At 35.6% G+C, this 20209-nt stretch overlaps 1 long non-coding RNA gene across 2 annotated transcripts in view; it reads left to right on the top strand.

Moving 5' to 3' along the window:
* LOC140615820 (uncharacterized) overlaps positions 1 to 19663 on the top strand; it is a 28142-nt gene extending 8479 nt beyond the window's left edge. For both annotated transcript variants that reach the window (XR_012016296.1, XR_012016297.1), the window contains exons 3-5: positions 13761 to 13940; positions 14666 to 14798; positions 17432 to 19663. This is a non-coding gene — a long non-coding RNA (uncharacterized lncRNA). The remainder of the gene's footprint in view (positions 1 to 13760; positions 13941 to 14665; positions 14799 to 17431) is intronic.
* The last annotated feature ends 546 nt before the right edge of the window (positions 19664 to 20209 follow it).

Below are 20209 nucleotides of genomic sequence, written 5' to 3' on the forward strand. Positions count from 1 at the left end.
TAATATTGTAATATAATAATACTAATAACAATACTAATAACAATAATAATATTGTAATATTGTAATAGCTTTGTATGGTGACAGATGACCATTGATCATGGTGAGCATTTCAGAATGTATATAAATGTCAAATCAATATGTTATTCATCTGAAACTACTATAATACTGTACTATATTTCAATAAAAAAGATAATTTATTGACAAGGAAAAATAAATGCCTAGTAAGGTGATAGAATGAGCTTTGCTTTAGAATTTTTTTGGTAATATTAAATATTGAAAGATAATAAAAACATTTTCAGGTTTATGGTTTAGTAGGATTTGACTTCTGCAAATATAACACTTATGTCAAATAGCAAAAGGAGTACTTTCAAATGTATGAGGACTATAAAACTATATCACCATGTATTATCTCTAGAAACACGGAATATTTTAGAAAAATATTATACAACAAAAGGGAGTAGTGAAGGGAATTAAAATATGATAAATTTCTCTTTCTTATGAGAGGGTCTATGTAAGCTAGCTTGTTCCTTATGTTGACAGAAGAATGTAAATTTTTATAATAATAAAGCCATTAAAATAAAATTAACTGTAGTGCTTCAAAATCCTAAATCACCAAAAATGGGATTATTTTTGGCTATTTGAGGGGGAAAAATGAGGAAATAATAGAAGAAACTAAACATGTTAAAATTTTTTTAAAAATTAGAAGAGAAAAGTAATTTAACAAAAACAAACAAACAAAATACAATGACAATATGATGGACTCTAGGTTTGGAAACTCACATTTTTCCTATCCTCTTCTCTCATAGCGATATAAGAAAGCTGAAAACTAGATTCCCCGGGCTATGCTGAAGCTGGTGTCTCAATGTATTAGGTTCTACTAGTCATATATGTGTAATCATCCAAGAAATCTTTTAAGTGGTACTGAGTCATCCACTGAGGAAAGAGACTGGACTCAGGCTACCTGGTTTGTTGTCATGGATATGAGAGGGGATCTGAATAATGTATTTGATGAAGTGACACCCATCGGGAAATACACATGCTTTCTAATGTTCATGGATTAAAAAAAAAAGAGAATTTGTTTTCTTTTGGTAAATACCCAATAGTGGAATAGCGGGATCATATAGTATTTCTACTTTTAATTTTTTGAGGAACCTTTATACTGTTTTCCATAGTGGTTATACCAGTTTACATTCCTACCAGCAATTCACCAGGATTTCTTTTTCTCCACAGCATCGCCAACGCTAAGTTATTTCTTGTCTTTTTTATTTTGGCCATTCTAACATGTATATGGTGATATCTCATTGTAGTTTTGACTTGCATTTCCCTGAAAATTAGAGACATTGAGCATCTTTGTCATGTGTTTGTTGGCATTCTGTATGTCTTCTTTGGAAAAATGCCTATTCAGGTCTTCTGCCTTTTATTTTTTTAAGATTTACCCATTTGTTTGAGAGAGAGAGAGAGAGAGAGAGAGAGATCAAGCACAAGCAGAGGGACAGGCAAAAGAAGAAGAAAGAGAGAATCTCCAGTAGATTCCCTGCTGAGCATGGAGCCTGACATGGGCCTCAATCTCATGACCTGGAGATCATGACCTGAGCCGAAATCAAGAGTTGGATACTTAACTGAGACACCCAGACGCCTCTGCCCATTTTTAAATCAGATTGGTTTTTATTTTATTTTTTTTATGATTTTTTTTATTTATTTATTTATTTATTTATTTATTTATTTATTTATTTATTTATTTATGAGAGACACAGAAAGAGACGCAGAGACATTGGCAGAGGGAGAAGCAGGCTCCCTTCCATAAGCCTGATGCAGAACTTGATCCCAGGACTCTGGGATCATGACCTGAGCCAAAGTCAGATGCTCAACCACTGAAGAACCCAGGTGCCTCAGATTTTTTTTTTTTTTTTTTTTTTGGTGTTGAGTTTTTCAAGTTCTTATATATTTTGGATTTTAACCCCTTATTGGATATTTCATTTACAAATATCTTCTCCCATTCAGTAGGTTGCCATTTTGTTTTGTTGTTGGTTTCCTTTGCTGTGCAAAAGCTTCTTATTTTGATGTAGTTCCCATAGTTTATTTTTGCTTTTGTTTCCCTTGCCTCAGGAGACTTATCTAGAAAAAAGTTTCTATGGCCAATGTGAGAGAAATTGCTGCTGTGATCTTTTCCAAGAGTTTTATGGATTCAGGTCTCATATTTAGGTCCTTTAGGTCCTATTTTTTTTAAAGATTTTATTTACTTATTCATGAGAGACAGAGAGAGAGAGAGAGAGAGGCATAGACACAGGCAGAGGAAGAAGCAAGCCCCATGCAGGGATCCCGATGTGGGACTCGATCCTGGGACTTCAGGATCATGCCCTGAGCCAAAGGCATACAGACATTCAACTGCTGAGCCACCCAGGCGTCCCAGTCCTTGATCTATTTTGAATTTATTTTTGTACTGGGCTATAAGGTGAAATTCAATAATGTACCCAAATTTTTACAGACAGCTAAACAGTAATGATAAGAATCTTATTTACAGTTGTCAATATAATTGGAATAAAACTAGAAATTAAAAGTAAAAGGATGGCAGAAGTTTCCAATTAAATAATTTTCAACCAAACCAAAGTACTGTTTCCTTCTTGAGGACTATTTGGAAGTAAGGACATTTTGGTTGTTAGGGAACCTGGAGCACTGGTGGCATTTAGGGTCCTTGTATGATAAATATCCTGAAGTATGTAAATGATCCTTCTGTGAATGAAGGCTTGTCTTTTCCTGAGTGCCAGTGATGCTCCACTGAGAAACACTATCCTAAGCACTTGAGATTTTTAAAGAATAAGGCTAAAAATGGAAATTAAATGTGAAATTGTAAACTATTCATATGACAGTAAAGAACACTACTGGGCAATATATACACAAAGAAGCATAAATGGTCAATGACTTTAAGGAAAACTATTTCATCATTTAATAACTAATAAATTGATGATTAAAACAAGATATCTCTTTTTCAGATGGCCAAATACTAAAAAAATACAGCAGTCAGTGTTATAAATGTTTTTGATAAATGACAATCTCATAAACTGTCAATGAGAGTTTTTTATTGGCACAAGATTTTTGGGTGACAAATTTGTACTATCTGAAAAACTTTAAAAAACTATATGCTCATTTGGAATAATTATTCCACAACTATGAAGTTTTTCTTAACATTTAGACAATGTTGCAAAGATGATCTTTGAGATTGTCATAGTATTGTTAATTGTACTAAAAATTAGCTAACAACTGAAATTTCTAATCAATAAGGCATTAGTTAAATAAGTTATTATATAGCTGTACAGTAGAACATCAGTCATCCACTAAAATTATGAGATAACCTTATGTCGACTTAAAAATGTGGCCATGATGTATCACTGATAAAAAAAGACATATACAGAGCAGTCTTATAGAATAATAACTTTTATCGAAAGTACAAATATGCCTCTCTCAGTGAGTGCAAAAGTTTTGAAGAATATGCAATTAAGTATTTTCTTGGGTGTGTGAAATCAAACATTTCTCTTTTTTATTCTTTGCTTTGCTTTCTGAATATTAAATAAGGGGAAAGATTTCCAGTACTTTTGAAAAAGCAAATTATTAGTTAACAACTTCCTATGATTAAATCATTGTGTGAGATATACTTTGAATTTTCAGAATTCTATCTGTACATTATTGGGAAATAAATCACTATGCTGCATATTTTACAATAATGTAAAATTTAAAAACTCAACTAATTTCAATTAAACTCATCAGATAGAGCAAAGCATCAATATACTGTTAGAAGATAATTATGAAAGATGGATATGGGGATCCCTGGGTGGCTCGGCAGTTTAGCACCTGCCTTTGGCGCAGGGAGTGATCCTGGAGTCCCAGGATTGAGTCCCACATTGGGCTCCCTGCATGGGGCCTGCTTCTGCTCTGCCGGTGTCTCTGCCTCTCTCTCTCTCTGTGTCTCTCATGAATAAATAAATAAAATCTTAAAAACAAATAAAGATGGATATGTGAAGCAATTATATTCATACAAATAGTTAAAACCAAAGCTAAAATGACATATCAAAGATAGCATTAAAATTAAGATATCAGTTCTATTCATGTAGAAAAGGTTGCCTGCTTTTCTACTATTCAGGTGAAAAGAACATGCTAACCAACTAACTATTTATTTTGTATTTATATAGATATATATGTAGTTTTGATTCCATTATTCTTAGAATATATTTTTTGTCTATAAATTTATTTTTTCGTCACAAATTTATTTTTTAAATCATTAAGTTAATCTTATTATAGAGCATTTGGAAAATACAGAGAAATAAATTTGAACACCTATTAATCTACTACAACCATTGTTAGCATTTTCAGTTTCAGTCTAGTTAGTTCATCCATGTAGACTTCTCCAGAGTTTTAATATTAGTGTCCATATCTATTACTATGAATCCAATTTCCCAACTATTTAGAATAATTTTTAGAAGGGAAATATCCTTCCTTTTCCCACATTGATTAACACTGTAGAGATGGCAAGATGTAAGTACACTTACCTTGGTATCATGTGCCACCATTCACTCCAGGAAGCACTTCCACCAGTCTTGAATTCAGCCAGGAAAAAAAAAAAAGAATTGGTAAGGTTTAGGCAGTAGCTCCAACCTTCATTTCCATTAAAATGCCATAACTACCAGGATCACAATTGTAGGTAATCTCATCAGTAGCATTTGTTATCAATCCAAAGAGAAAAATTGTTCATAGTCCATCACTGAGCTGACAGTGAGCTTGACCTTACTCCCTCAACTTGGAATTACCTGGGTAATTTTCACTGTGGGTAGGAGACATGTTCATTAATTATGGAAGAAGAGCTATGACATGAAACCATGTAAGAAATAATTGATACTCAACCAGGTCAGAAACAACTGGTCAAATATACATTTTGTTGTTTCTGCGGGTACTTGAAGGCAAAGGCAAGATAATAAAACTTTGTCAATACACATTCTCCATTGTGTGAGTTTTGTTCAAGGCTTAGTTTGTTGTGGTAATTGCTGACTTGTGAGGTGGGCACAAGTTGTGGTAATTGCTGACTTGTGAGATAGAGAGAAGAGGTCCCTCTCACCCACTCATGTGCTACAAGATTCATACTACTGGAACTTGACAAAAGTGCAGCAACCACAGAACTCAGGCTTATGCGTTGTGGCTCTCAGCATGCTTTCTCCAGACCTTCACTGCCCAGGGTCCCAGCTGGGGTGTTGGAAATAGAGATGAGGGCACAGATACTGGGGACTGGACACCTGGGTGAGGTGGGATGTTGCTGGAATGCATAAGCTTCATTCTGAGCTGTACCAGGATCCTTTCAACTTGGATTTTTTCTGCACTATTCAGGAAGAACTGATGCCTCTCTCTACCTAATATTTACCTTTTTTGGGGGTAAATAAACCTTAAGCTCTCATGCTTCTTGAACCAAACTTAAAGTCAGGAAGGTGACATTTTCACTAAGAAAAAAGGAGACCCAGTGGCTCAGAGTTTCTGAGCAGCATCTTTGCTCCATTCAATGGAAACTTTGAAAGTCATTTTCACGAAACTTTCTCTTAAGACTCTGTTTTTTATTCATTTACTTTCATGGGAATAAAAGATAAAATCGCCAAGCTGCTTATGAGTTACAGACCCAAAATACCCTTCAACTGAACCAGACTCCTGCATATCACTTTCCAGATAGTAAACTTGGCCAGAGTTAATTCTTCATATTTTACTTTGAACTACTGCCTTCATTTTTCTGTTCTGTATTGGCTATGAGCTAGAACAAATTTTGCACATTATTGTTATTATCAAGTTACTAAATTAAATAATCATATTATCTAAGTAGACATCCAGGAAAAGTATAACACACTGCATTGTGAAGCTGGGGCAGTGATTGTGTATTATACTCTTTCTTAGGTGATGAAAGTTTGCTTCAGAAAACTTTCTTTAGAAAATTCTTAGAGCTGTGTCACATGAGAGTATGGATTGATAGTATTGTGGATCCTATCTTAAAATCTCTAATGATTTGGTTTTAAAATCTAAATATCTTGTGAATAAAATTTTAAATCAAATTTGAACATTTTCAAATGTCAGTCAATGCAGCTGTTTCCTTTTTTTTTTTAAGATTTTATTTATTTATTATGAGAGACAGAGAGAGAGAGAGAGAGAGAGGCAGAGACACAGGCAGAGGGAGAAGTAGGCTCCATGCAGGGAGCCTGATGTGGGACTCGATCCCGGGACTCCAGGATCAGGCCCTGGGCTGAAGGCAGGCCCTAAACTGCTGAGCCACCCAGAGATCCCCAGTGCAGCTGTTTCCTTAAAAAGAATTTTAAATAAAATAAAATATAGAAAAGACCACAGAGCATAAATGTGAAACTCAATGAGTTACCATATTGTGAATGTCCACATATCCAATATTCAGACCAAAAAGCAGAAGCTTATCAGCATGCTAGTAAACTCACTGGTGCTCATTTTCAGGTTTGGCTACCTCCTTCTTACTCAGTGCCAACCACTATCTTGGTTTGTAGCAAGAAGAAAAATTTCAGTTTAACCTTTCTTGGGAACTTTAAATGAAATCCTATGACACATAGATGATAGATAAATGACAGATAGATAGGTACTTACATACATACATACATACACATGTACATAGACTTATGTTTGGCTTCTCCTGCACATTATGGTTTATGAACCCCATTTGTTTTGTTGTATATAGTTGCAGTTCATTTTTGTTGCTTTGAATACTTAGAACACAATTTATTTTACTGTTGATGGACATTTGTCTTGTTTCCTCCTTTGGCTAAATGAATAATCTTGTACATGTCCTCTGGTAGACTGTGCAAACATTTCTGTTGCATGCGTATCAAAGACTAATCATTGGCTCAGACTGGATAATGCCAGTTTCAGGATCCCAGAACCAATTGTTTTATCAGCAGCATGGTTACTGAGAACAGGTTAAGGTTCCTTGACAGGTTGTTTTTGTTTGTTTGCTTTGCCAAATAGGTAAATCAATTTCACAATTCCAAAGTCAAATCTATAAATCAAGGGGTATTTAGAGGAGTCTGGCTTTTTTTTTGCCTGCCTTCATTTACTGTATTCCTTCTCTCCCCTGGAGAACCACATTCAAAAAGTAGCTACCACAGCGTTTCAGGTATCTCTCTATTCAGCCAGGAAGGTAGCATAAAGGTTGTTAGAAATAGGTTTCTAGGGATCCCTGGGTGGCGCAGCGGTTTGGCGCCTGCCTTTGGCCCAGGGCACGATCCTGGAGACCCAGGATCGAATCCCACATCGGGCTCCCAGTGCATGGAGCCTGCTTCTCCCTCTGCCTGTGTCTCTGCCTCTCTCTCTCTCTCTCTCTCTGTGACTATCATAAATAAATAAAAATTAAAAAAAAAAAGAAATAGGTTTCTATTGGTGAAAATTGTGGCTGGTTGGTAAGCAAAATGGGTTATGGACATGGTGTTTACCAGTGAAACTCACAGTGTTTAAGATACATAGACACTTGGAGATCCCTGGGTGGCTCAGCGGTTTAGCACCTGCCTTTAGCATCATGCCCAGGGCATGATCCTGGAGTCCCAGGATTGAGTCCTGCATCAGGTTCACTGCATGGAGCCTGCTTCTCCTTCTCCCTCTGCCTATGTCTCTGCCTCTCTCTCTCTCTCTTTCTTTCTCTGTGTGTGTCTCTCATGAATAAATAAATAAAAATCTTTAAAAAAAGATACATAGACATTTTAAGCATATTTGCAGAATTCCATGAATACACTAGAATGTTGAGAGTCAAGTAGCCAAGAGTGGAGCTTTGGATTGGGTTTCTAAGTTGTCTCATGTTCAGCCATCAGTTTGGAAGATAATCAAACTGTGATTTGATGACTGTGAAATATAGTTAACAAAGCTCTATCTACAATGAGAATATTGTCACATTTGCTTTGGGTGAATCTTTGTGAAAGGTGCTGTGGACTTCAAATAATTTACAGACCTGGCTATGAAACTATTTCATGTCTATTTTATAATTAATGTATGTATGACAGCTTTTGATTTGAGACTCAGGATTTAAGTGAAACCTATAATATTTATCTACCCTAACTGTTGCTGGCTACCAATATTACCAAAAAGAATCGTTTTACTATCACTGTTAAGAACGTCCTAAATTACCTTCTTGATCTGAGAAAATCTTACTTATCTTTCAAGTCACTCAAAAGACACGGTATAAAAGAAGATTTGTAACAAAAATAGCAAAGAACAACTAATTAATTGTTTCTAATGAAGATACTGATGATAATGTCATTAGGATTAAATAGTAATAAATACACATTTGAAATTTATAAGCACAGATAATCTAATCTAATCCAATCCAATCTAATCCTGATAGTGTCATGGAAATGTTAGCAAAATATATAATTATTTGATGTTTATAAAACCTTATACCTGAAAGGTGTACTTGCTTAGATTTGCCTTACAGATGGTGGGCATTTGTTTCTGAAAATAAAAATACAGAAATATTATATGAGTCATTTTTAAAATTTGTCCTCAGCAAGTTCATTCCCTGAAAATTAGTTGTTTTTCACATCATTATTCCCCCAGAGGTTTCAATTAAGTTCAAGCATCATCAGGCTGTTTTTGTGTCTGTGACATTCTGAGATAGAGTTGTGAGGAACAAAGGGGGAACGTGCTGGGTTTTGGTAGAATTATTTATAGATTAGAAATTAATTTACCCCCCAATCAGTCCTCCTGACAGATGATTGACAAGGGCCAACAAATTAGCTTCAGAAGGATGGAACTTCTTCCATTCCAAACAGGAAAGCTGTGGGCATGGGGAAAGTGTGCAGGAAGGGGAAAGAAGGTTGAAGTGGCTAAACTTAGAGGAGCCCCAGTAACTGGTGATCCTAATTGTGGACTTTAATTTCAAAATTGAAATATTTGAAAAACAAAACAAAACTAAACTAAACTAAACTAAAATAAAATAAAAGTATTTGGATTCATAATCAGAGCTCAGTGTAAACAGCCTAAAGTTAGGTGATTGCTTAAATCAACCCCAAGAATTGCCTCTATTTTCCTACATTATTCATTGGTGGTAGGACTTCAAATATCACATTAAAATTATTGAATTATTGCACTAACATGATTGCATCAGGTCTTCAAGTTTTTGGCTGTAAAATTTCCCACTCAAACTTGACTGACCACTTAAACAGCTCATTAGAAGATATCAATTTCTCTTTCTTTGATGAACACTTAACATATATAATGACACTTTAAGTTTTAATATTTTAATTTTTCCTTGTAAGTATTAGAATCGATTATTTACTTACAATCTATACATTTAACCCAAGTTTTGAATTAAGTTGAATTCCTATTGCAATTGCCATCTTATTCTTTCATGGTTTAATTAACTAAGCAGATTTAAATACAATATATTTTAGTCTATCATTTCTAAAAATTAACTTTCATGATGTGTTAAGAATTAAATACTGTCAAGCTGCTGCAAAATTGTTACCATTTTAATAGAACTACACAAAACAGGAAGAAATTACTGAGATTTAATGTGCTTCTTGAAAATTTTAGTTATGAGATCCATCAATGCTGACATCTTAATTTTGTTCTACTCTTCAAGTGATGCATTTATTTTTATGTAATTATGAGCTGTCAAAGGCCCCTTTCATAACAACAGATTTTATTTGCTTCACTGAACTTAATGAAATCCATGTGCATGAAAGAATCACAGATATATTTAAATTCAGTACCTGAAATTCTTGTTTCTAATGGTGTCTGATATTTTAAAACATGAAGGCTATTGAAGAAAACAAATAAGAACCTAAGAGCCACAGGTTAAAAGATACTGAAGATATTTACCAGATTTTGATGGCTTGAGTCAGTTTTGTTCCTATATCATTTCAATCTCTTAGATAACTAATTTAATCTTAACAGTACCAGACAGGATCCTGTAATTTTCTTTGGAAAAATGGTTGTCTCCTCTTTTTTTTAAATATTTGTTTATTTATTCATGAGAGACACACAGAGAGAGAGGCAGAGACATAGGCAGAGGGAGAAGCAGGCTCCATGTGGGGAGCCCGATGTGGGATTCAATCCCGGGCCTCCAGGATCACACCCTGAGCCAAAGGCAGACACTCAACCACTGAGCCACCCAGGCATCCCTGGTTGTCTCCTCTTATCTGTGGTTTTGCTTTCCATGGTTTCAATTACCCCCAGTCAACCTTTGTCTGGAAGCAGATGATCCTCCTTCTGACCTATTGTCAGAAGGTCAATAGTAGCATCATAATGCCTACATTACTCACCTCACTTCATCTGATCACTTAGGCATTTTATCATCTCACATCATCACAAGAAGAGTATAGTACAATAAGACATTTTTAGAAAGAGAGAGAAATCACAGTCATATAACTTTTATTACAGTAGGTTGTAATTGTTCTTTTTATTATTATTGCTAATCGCTTAAAATAACTAAGTTATAAATTAAACTTTATCACAGGAATGTACTGGGAAAAACATAGTACATATACGGTTGGCTAATGTCTATAGTTTCAGACATCCATTGGGTGTCTTGGAACATATCCTCATGAATAAGGGGGGGAGTACTCTGTGTGCTGTTATCAGAAAGGGTTTTCTTAAACAGTTTTGTTTTGAACTCCCACATCACCCTGAAAAAAGCATTTAGTCCATTCAGTGGTTTCCACAAAGCAACCACTCACATTAAACATTCTGTGAACTTTAGAACCACCTCAAGATTTGGAGGAGGAAATAATTACAAGAAGTATAGTCCTGGGACGCCTGGGTGGCTCAGTGTTTGAGTGTCTGCCTTTGGCTCAGGGTATGATCGAGGAGTCCTGGGCTCGAGTCCCACATCAGGCTTCCTGCATGGAGCCTGCTTCTCCCCCTCGCCTGTGTTTCTGCCTTTTTGTGTCTCTCATGAATAAATAAATAAAATCTTAAAAAAAAAAAAAAACAGAAGCATAGTCCTGCCACATCCCTGGTACCACATATCCTTCTTCTTTTTCCCTATTTCTGCCTTCCCTTCCCCTCTCCTATTCTTCCCTCGTGTCCTCTCCCCTCTCCTTCTCCTCCTTAATCTTCCTTTCTCCTTCCTTCCATCAGCCACCCTACATCAATGACCCCTGCTCAGTTGGTGGGATTTATTTTGGCCACTCATGCGTAGGTTATCATTTTTGATTGTTGGTTTTGGTCATCTCCCACTTCTAAATATATTATGCTATAGTTATTACATGTATAATAACTCACTTGTGTTCATTTCATAGCTAATGAAGACTCTGAATTCTAATCCTGTGATTTCTTTCTAGTAACCTCCTTTAAGTTTGAGTGCAGTGCAGAAAAAAAAAAAAAAAAAAGAGTATGGACTTCAGGCAGCAAAGTTTTGGATTTCAGTCCACCTCTGCCACTGAAGTGTTAGGTCCTGCACCTCTCTGGGCTTTGCTTCCCAGTAAGGCAATTGAACTAGGTAAACATTCTTAGCCTGGGATCTAAGAATTGGCCTCAGTATTCTTTGAAATTCCTAGAATTATAAGCCAAATTTTGTGTAGGTGTGCACTGGTTTGGACAGTATCTGTAAGCTTTATATGATTCTCAAAAAAAAAAAAAGCTTCTCAAAAAGTTTCCTTGATTATAATAACTTCATATCCACAGTGTAAGATTATCTATTATATACATTTCTAATGATCACTGTTGAAAAATGCATTAAAATCTTTGGAGCCTCTGGACTATGCTAGAAATTTAAGAAGTCATGGCTTAGTACACTGGAACAAACAAATAAGAGACCCTAAACTATTTTATGAATGTATAAAAACATTATTAAATGTGCTAACCCAGGAACTGGCACTAAACTGGGTAGAAAATAAACAGTTGTCACTCTCCTTACTGCAGTTTTGGTAGATAAAAATATCTATTACAGATTTACATATCTGGAAATTCATGACATAAATTAACTTGAATTAGAAGTCACAAGGTTTCTTAGCTATGGGGTTTCAAGCTGTGACTTTCTGCAACATGTAAATTCAGTGAACCTAAAACTTCTTCACCATGAATAGTCATGAACAGATTTCAAGAATAGTGTCATAATTTCATATTGAAACTACAGTCTAAAAGGTTCATTAACTTTAGCAATAAAATAAATCGGAATTGGCTCAAATTCCTGATCTATACTTAAAAATTTTACCCTTGTGCTCTTTGTTGTTTCTTTTTTAAATCATTTAAAATGCTTTGCAATAATCTGTAACGTAATAATTATGAATATTTTAGATGGAATAAAATAGATGTTTTAGAATCTTAGCTCTCACTTCACTGGCTTCAACTTTAGTGATTTAAAAAAAAATCCTTCATAAACTTTATAACCACTTTAACCTTGGTTTTATATCTTCAATTAAATACAATTAAGCAAACAGTCAAGTTGTGCCTACTTTATGTCAAGAAATGTGCCAGCCAGGAGAAGAAAAACAAAGAGAAAGACATTCTGTATGAGGAACTTCTTCAAGCTGAATTAACAGCTCACTTTGGAGCATCAGGAAATGAGAAGTGGTTTCAGGTTTTCTACAAGGAGTTTTTTAAAAAATATTGTTGGGATTTTATGCACTGAGCAAAAGTAAAGTAAGAAGCACATGGACTACGATTAGATTTCATATGGAGTATGTCACATTTTGAGTAGATTGTGAATTCAAGATAACTTTCTCTTCTTCACTGGGACATGGTCATGAAGCAGTTTGATATTACTCAGCTTGGTCTTGAGTAAGCGGAAGGAGTTGCAAAGATATTTTGACACCTAACATGAACACTGTAACTTTCTCCTTGGTAAAAATAATTAGAGACGGGTACTAACAGCAAAACTGGGAATTTCTGTGAGTCAAAAACACCCTGAAGTGTGACAAGAAAAGCCACATATGGGGAAATAATATTCATGATGCCTAACCTGCAAAGAATGATTATTTAGAAGATAGAGATAACTCCTCTAAAATTAGCTAAAACCTTGCAAAAGGCAAACAATACAACCAATAAAGGTACAATGTAGATGGTGAAAGATGGTTACCAACTCCTTCCTTCCTTCTGTGTATGTGTGTGGTGCTTTAGTCATTTAGAAATGGACCCTGTTTTTCCTGCCCTTGAATCTAGGCTGGTTTTATGAATTTCCTTGACCAATAAAAGGCAGCAGAAATCGTAGTGGTTAAACAATTGGTAGAAAAGGAAATCTGAAAGTCCGATATAACGAAAACATGTTTAACCTCACTAATGATCACAGAAGTGAGAATGGAAGGATGGCATGATTTCACACACATCAGAGAAGCACATTCATAAAGCCTGACAATATCAGGTGACGGTGAGGGTGTCTTATAACAGTGGGGTCGATAAAGGTTGATACAAAAACATTTGAGAACAGGTTTGGAATGTCTAGATACATTGCATACGAACATTTCCCAAACAGCAAACTCTCTTCTATGTGTGCACACTAGACTAATTTTCACATAAGCCTCTGGAAACGTGAGAATATTCAGCATGGCTCTATTCGTTAAAGAAAAAGATTAGAAATCAACTAAATGTCATAAGGAAAAAGAAAAAAAATGTGATGTGTTTGTATAAATGAGAAAAGCAAGGGGCAAAATACAACATACATTTATTGAATGCTCTCACAGGTTGTGGGCACAATTCTAAGTCTTTTCTATGTATTCTTTCATTTTAATTCTCTTAACACCACTCTGAGTACTTGCATTCTCATCAGCATCATCCTTCCTGTTTTATAGAGAAGTGAAGTATTTTCTCAAGACATATGCTGGTGAATGGAAGGGTGGATATTTGAACTCAGTGCTCCATGTTCTTAATGACTCCTTTATGCTGCATTTTGAAAATTGTTGAAGACCTCTGAGGAATCCTTCTGAGGAATGCCATTTGCAAACCTCTGCCCCAGAGGTAGTTGGATGAGGGTATGTACCTGTTACTCCCTTCATGAGTTGCTGGTTAAACCAAGCTTCTAGATCCAGGGTGTTTTCAAGTGTGTACTAGTGTGAGACCAGAGCGGTGTCCAGACAGGAGGATGTTAGCTTGCTTGAGAAGATAAAATATAGGATCATTAAATAAAATCTTTGAGGGTTGTAATAAATTTTGCATACTCGGGAGAAAAAAAATGTAGATTTTATTATATTAAAGGAATATGTGGGCTTTTGTGTTTGAATGGAGACAATCAAATCATTAGACTTGATAGCAGTATATTAGAAATATGCAGGCATGTTGTAAGGATTCAAGGAAATTGTGTATTTATTAAGTGCCTGACACATGGGTGGGGGGGACAGGTAGCTAAATAAATGTTCTCTTCTTTAATCTGGAATTTCTGTTTGCACTACTAGTGTTTTGTTAACACCTCAATAAACCATGGACTTTCATAGAAAAGCCCTTGAGGTCTGAATTTATGAATTCCTATGTGCTGATTTCAGCATGTTCTAAGTATACAAGCAAAGGAACGAGAAATAATAATGGATTTTGAGTAGCTGTGCAAAGTCAGCAGACCGAAAGATGTCCAAGAACCAGTAAAAGTTTATTAATAAGTAGGGGAAAGTGGAGGTCACCTACTGGCCAAGACCAAGTATGTTCTAGAAATAGTTTATAATTCCCATCAGCAGTAAACAGTCATGAATTTCTGTCACCTTGATAGGTGGAATCACAGGGGAATACCTGTTCCTGTTAAAGATGATGGAGAAGAGCAGCGAATAAAACAAAGAATGAAGCTTAGTGACAGACATGTCACCACCATGAAGCTTAGTGACAGACAATAAACACATAAATATGTAAGATATATCCTTTCAATATTGGGAGAGATGGTGATAAATGCCTTAATGGACAATAAAGCAGGAAAGGGGGTTATGATGTGCAGATGAGCCCCAAGGATCAAGACTGTAAATTAGGTAGTGATGTCTCCTAGAGAAGTGGCCTTTTAGTAAAGATCTGAAGGAAAAAACTGTTCTGTAAAAGAGAGTAGCAAGTATAAGAGGGTGCCCGTTAGTTCTAGAAACAGCAAAGAGGCCAATTTACTTGAGCACAGTAGCTAGAGAGAGCATGGAAATGGAGATGGCCAGATCAGGTACCATTTGCTGGCCACCAAAAAGACATTGGCTTGTTCTCTAGGTGTGATGGGAAACCATTGAATGATACTGGAATGGACCGAATTGTGTCCCCTCCCCCACCCACTTCACATGTTGAAGTCCTAAGCCCCAAGGTGACTATATTTGGAGATTTGGCCTTTAAGGAGGGAATGGGTTAAATGAGGTCCTAAGGGTGGAGCCCTCCTAATCCAATCTAATTGGTGTCCTCATAAAACGAAGAGATTAGAACATCTGACAGATGTTAGGTGTGTGAGGACACAGGGAGAAGGTGGCTACCTGCAAGCCAAGGAGAGAGGCCTCTGGAGAAACCTAACCGGCTGGCTCCTGGATCCTAGACTTCAGCCTCTAGGACCATGAGAAATACATTTCTGTTCTTTTACACCACCCATTGAATAGATTGTGATGACAGGGGCAATGTGGAGAAGTTTATTGCAATAGTCCAGGTGAGAGATGACAGGGGTTTGGGTCAGATTAACCCATTAATGGGAGAGGCTGTATCCTAAGCTTCCTAATTGGCTGGTTGTGGGATGATTTTACTTACTGGAACAGAAATCTGTGGATCTGAAAGATAGACACCATTTTCTTTGAAGGGCTTTGTTGGGAAAGTAAGTTTTGAGGGTCAGTAATTTAGATCTTGGAGCAATCTGTGTTCATAGATAGGACTTGGGTCCCCTGATATAGTACATATACATGCTATAATATATATTCCTCATATATAGAGAAAGCATCAAATATTTTACATGTATATCCTTCTAATATGTATTGTATATATAACTGTCCTATATATTTTTGGATAAGCCTCCCTAGAACTCCATTTTTGCCTAGAATAGCTCTTTTAGTCTGATTAGAGAGAGCTGGAAGGGCTATAAAGAGTTTCTTAGGAAATTTCCATCCACCACACTATTAACTTTGAAGGCACTTCCATTTCTGTGTTTTTACACAAAATCCCTCCCTTTCAAGCTCTTCCCAGCTCCAGCCTCCTCCATGGAATCATTTCGGGTTCCTCTAGCCCTTCCTGAGGGTCTTATATCTGAGCTATTTACTAATTATTTGCATCTTGCGATTCTGTTATTTTTTTAAATATTTTATTTATTCATGACAGACTCAGAGAGAGAAAGAGAGAGAGAGAGAGAGAGAGAGAGGCAGAGACTTAGGCAGAGGGAGAAGCAGGCTTGCTACAGGGAGACTGTTGCGGAACTCAATCCCAGGACCCTGGGATCACGATCTGGGCCAAAGGCAGACTCTCAACCACTGAGCCACCCAGGCATCCTGTGATTTTGTTATTATATACTTTACTGTATATTCCACAAAATAGTTCATAATCTTTAGTATATGTTTCTTTTGATGTGTTTACCTGGCTAGGTTGTGAATTCACTGAGAGCAGTAACTTGCCTTGATGTTTTATTCTTAAAAATACTGAGATAAGAAGTGGTCAAAGCTTTGGTTAGATATTTTGCTTATGCTAAACAGAAAAACACTTTTAAAATAAATTGGATGGATAATTCTTTGCTTTGAGGAATAATTTGTTTCAACACTTTTCAAAAGTAATCTCTTAAAGAGAAATCATTTTCACATTAATATTAAATTAGAGATGTGTTTCACTGGAATATTTTTATTGCTTTAGAAAATAAAATCACACATAAAAGGGGAAAAACTCTTCTGGACAAATGTCAACACAGCATTCCTAATAATTACAATATCCTTTTATTCTGAAAATACAATGCAGATTCAAACAAAACATGATGCAGCAAAATGGAATGCCCTCTGGCAACATGATATTCGGGTCAGCATGCCCAGTGATGTTTATAGGAGTTGTAATTTAATGATTTAAATTATTTAATTACATTTTGTAATGATTTTTGTATGAGTCCAAACTCCTAAACAACTTAAGGTCATTTCTAAAACAAATTTTTAGACCTTTTTTGTAGCTTCCTGGATAGATGAAAATTTTGCTGTGAATCTCTTACAGGGAAACAATGAAAAATAACATTAAGGCCTCAAATAAACAATCCCTTACTGAACAGTTAATTCATTTATTGAATGTTGATAATTATTTATTGGATGTTGATGTAGGCCAGGTCGAGTGAAGAACAGGATGGAGAAGGTTAAGTCTCACCATCAACTAATGCATTTAATAAATTTCAATCAAACAAATCTCTGCTTGCTAGTGTAGTGGAGAGTTCACAATGGATTGATTATATTTATGGGAGATGCATTATGGATTATTAGCAATTCAATTGCAGGTGAGGTCTAAAATTAGACATTACTCATAGCCTGATCTTTCTTTCTCTTTTTGGGGTCTTCTCTGAAATATTAAGATGCTTTCCCTGTATGTCACACATCATGCATATGTGTATGGTCTGCTCCTCCATCTGACTTGAAGCGGTGTGCTTGCTGGGATCAGCACTTGATCACCAGTGCCCCATCAGATCAGAAACTGGAAACTGGCACATCAAAGTACGTATGCAATGTTAGCTAATGAATGGATGTAGGCATGAGTTAAAGGTATGATCCTGTGTGAGCTGTAATTTAAAATTTGCTCTTTAGAATGTACTATATACATTTATTTGTTTCTTTTCATTTTATAATACTACTGCTTTCCTGGAACAAAGTATGTCTTGAATTGTGCTTGTCATTTTCCAGATTTGTCCATGGTCCAGTACATACTTTATTTAACTTGAATATTAACATGTGTTTTTCTGTAGGTGTTCCTGTGTTTGCTTGCATGTATTTTGCTATTTGGAAAGTTTTTTTTTTTTTTTTTTTTTTTTTTAAACATAGTTCCCATGAATATGAGGAGGTCCTCAATTATACTTGAATTTGCATTATTTGCTTAATAAGATAAGACCAGATGTGCTAGATAGTTTAAACAGTATGTATTCCAAGACCAGATGTGCCTCTGTTAAATCACCAGTTCAAGGTAATAAATATGCTGCTGTTGTACGCTCACTTTCATTAAAATCTATCTCTAGGCAATTTATCTTTATTAATTTGTGGGTTTTTTTTTTTCCCTTGAAAATGGCCAGAATGTTTTGGCCCAGAAATTCAGACTCCCTGCCGACTGTGGAATTATACCTCTGGTAACTCTTTTGAAAGCAGTCTTCATTCATCTTGCAATGGAATAGCATGCCTTTTTTCTTTGTATTTTTATCATTGTTTAATATATGCTGTACTTATGATTGCAATACTAATTTGCATACATTGTAAAAATTGTGAAAACCATGCTATAAAGAAAAATTAACACTAGCTATAACCCCAAAATCACTAATATTTTATGTATTTGTGCACCATCTTTTTTTTTTCTATGCCTTGAAAATTATCTCTATTAAAATTTTCCACTCAGCATTTTATCTAGCCAAATGACCAATGTCATTGTGGAGACAGTTAAAAAGCATTTATTGAAGTTAAATCCAGGTACAATAAAATTCTTTTATTCCTCATATGTATTGAGACATTTCTCTTTCCCTTTGTACTCAGTGCTTGTCTATGTTATGCCCCTTTAAATTTTTCAAGGTTAAAATTATTTGACTCACACAGTGAACAATAACTTTGAAGTCCTCATCGTCTGTTCTGTGCCTTAGAAAAGATGCAAAGTGATTGTCTTGACACAATTTTGGTTTTATATTTGGGCAAGTAACTGTGTTTTAATAGAATCTTTGCCTTTCACAAAAGGTGGCCAGCCCAACCACAGTTCTATTGTCTCTTCAGATATACATGTCTTCATTCAATTGTCAGCACTAAATGGTATTGTATAATTGAAATTTGCTAAGAGAATAGAACTCAAATGTTCCCTCTCACACACCCATAAAAGTAAGGAGATGGATGTGTTAATTAAAAAATGGGGGGCAGCCCTGGTGGCTCAGTGGTTTAGCGCCACCTTCAGCCCAGGGCCTGATCCTGGAGACCCGGAATCAAGTCCCACGTCAGGCTCCCCGCATGGAGCCTGCTTCTTCCTCTGCCTGTGTCTCTACCTCTCTCTCTCTTTCTCTGTCTCTCATGAATAAATAAATAAAATCTTTAAAAAAATTTAAAAAATGGGGAGGGGATCTTTATGTATCTAAACCACCACTATATATACTTTAAATATCTTACAATTTTATATGTCAATTATCCCTCAATTAAAGCTGAAAGTTTAAAAAAACTATGAAAGATAAACTTGCCAAATATTTATTGGAGGAATGTTTTCTAGCTGCATTTCCAATGTTCAACAAATCTTGATTACAGAAATGACATGGCCCATTTTGTGTGCCAGATATGAATCATTTAGCTGGGAAAATTTCCCTTTCTGTGTTGGCTGCTGCTAAAAGCTTAGCACAGAGTAACTCCAGGATCTCCATTGTCTACTCGTGTATGAGGGAAGACGCAAAACAAATGTCTTAAAAGTTTCCCTCACTTTTGGGCCTCATTCTGTTGCATTTCATATTTCTGGTCTTATTTTTATTTACTCTGGTTCATCATCTTGTGGTATTTTAAGTCTTTTATTATAAACTCCTTATAAACTTTTCTGAAATGAGATTTTTAAGAGAATAAATAAAATTATTTAAATCTGGTTTCATGATCAAATTTTCTTCCTTTAAAAATGAATCTTTGTGTCATCTGAAATCTAATAACTCCATGGAATTTCGTTCGGAAGTGCTGATTTTCTTTATTTTTACATTCCGCATTTTTTAGTATAGGATGTACTTACAGAACACTAGGAATTAAAGAAGCCTACATGTATAATGGATTTCAGTTTTGTAATTCCAATGAATATAACTTGAAATTTATAGTCTTGGCAGATGTTTAACACACTACCACCACCACCAGCACCACCACCGCCACCCACAAATAATATAATCTGAGAGTTGGAAGGGACTCGTCAAGTAACAGAAGGGAAATTTGAATTGCAGAGCATAAGTGACTTGACTAAGGTACATTGGTTTTCAGCAGAGTGAAAATAAAACTTAGGTCATTTGACTTAACTCACTCCCCTTTATCTATTTCCCTTACCACAATCATCAATCCACTCCGGACATACTTTGTTAACACTTAAACATAAATATTAAGGAATCTGCACTCCCTGTAAGCTTTCAATCTGGTAATAAAGAAAATGAAAA

Source organism: Canis lupus, chromosome 24 (genome assembly GCF_048164855.1).
Source record: "Canis lupus baileyi chromosome 24, mCanLup2.hap1, whole genome shotgun sequence".
Taxonomy (NCBI): Eukaryota; Metazoa; Chordata; class Mammalia; order Carnivora; family Canidae; genus Canis; species Canis lupus.